Source organism: Orycteropus afer, unplaced genomic scaffold, assembly GCF_000298275.1.
Source record: "Orycteropus afer afer isolate SDZICR_OR568_19922 unplaced genomic scaffold, OryAfe1.0 scaffold00037, whole genome shotgun sequence".
Classification (NCBI taxonomy): Eukaryota; Metazoa; Chordata; class Mammalia; order Tubulidentata; family Orycteropodidae; genus Orycteropus; species Orycteropus afer.
In genome coordinates this window covers 2,006,707-2,008,013 of record NW_006921624.1, presented here as the reverse complement: position 1 = coordinate 2,008,013, position 1,307 = coordinate 2,006,707, and positions in this window count along the sequence as shown.

The window sequence follows — 1,307 nt, the reverse complement described above, 5'->3', positions numbered from 1 at the left end:
GGCACTTGACTGCTAACCAGAAGGCTGGCGGTTCAAACCCACCAGCCACTCCTCGGAAGGAAGGTTGGGCAATCCTACTTCCATAGTGATAACTGCCTCGGAAACCCAAGGAGGGGTCGCTATGAGTCGGAGCTGACTCGACGGCACATAACAACAACAACAAAAGAGGAAGAAACCTGAGGTCTCTCCCAATCAGCGTTGCCATCAGGCTCCCTGCTCATCTCCCACCCCTCCTGGGGTGGCCCTGAGTTCCTCAGGAAAGCACAGTTTGGAAAAATGTGAAATAGGCAAATTATAAAATCAGCTGTCTCCAACAACCTATAAATGCCATCCTGTCCCCTAGGAAGTTACACTCTAAATGGAAATACTTATCCATCACACAGTGAGCTTTAGCCATGACAAGCAGTAGCTTAAAGCAGCAGCCATAGATGGTGAAATGACTTAAAACCAAGCCCTGTAGGTAAAAGTTGGAAGATGTAGAAGCCAAGATGCTTCCCCCAAAGAGGAGGCTCAGGGATATGTTCATTGATTTCAGATATCTGAACAGCTACCATGGTATCAGATTCTTCTGTATCTTCAATGCCTATGTTGTTTCCTGGAACTCAGTGAAGATTTGTTGAGTGAAATATAAATCAATCCATCTATTAATGAAAGAAAAGCAAAATCAACATCACTACCAAAGAGTCAAGTCAGCTAACATGACTAACTTTCGTAAGTCATCTTGTTTAAAGATCTCATTTATCTGGCACTTTGAATTCGGACTTAAAGCCTCCAAACTGTAAGAGAATAACCTCCTGTTTGTTCAAGCATCCCATTTGTGGTATATTCCTGTCAGAGGAGCACTAGGTAACCAGAACATAAATATTCTGCTATAATTATTTGTATTTACTTTATAGTTTCATGTATCACAAATAAGTCCATAATTCATCTGGACTCCATCTTTATACATGATGTTAGATAGAAATTCTCTTTGATTATCCTCAATATAAGGGCCAGTTTTCCCAATACAACCAAATGCTCCATCCTTTTGGTTTTTAGTGGCATAATTTTTCTATATTAAGTTCTTATACGAATGTGGTCTCTCAGCTATCTAATCTGTTGCACTGGTCTTTTGTCTTCTTGCACCAAAATCAAGCAATTTCTGTCACTATGGACTTTACTATCTCTGACCTCTGATAAGATAAGTTTCCTCTTCTTACTCTTCATTTTCAAGTTTCATTTAGTTCTTTCTGAATCTTTATTATTTCATGTGAACTTGAGACAAAAGTGATCAAGAACTTCACAAACTTCAACAGGTGTTTCTGTTT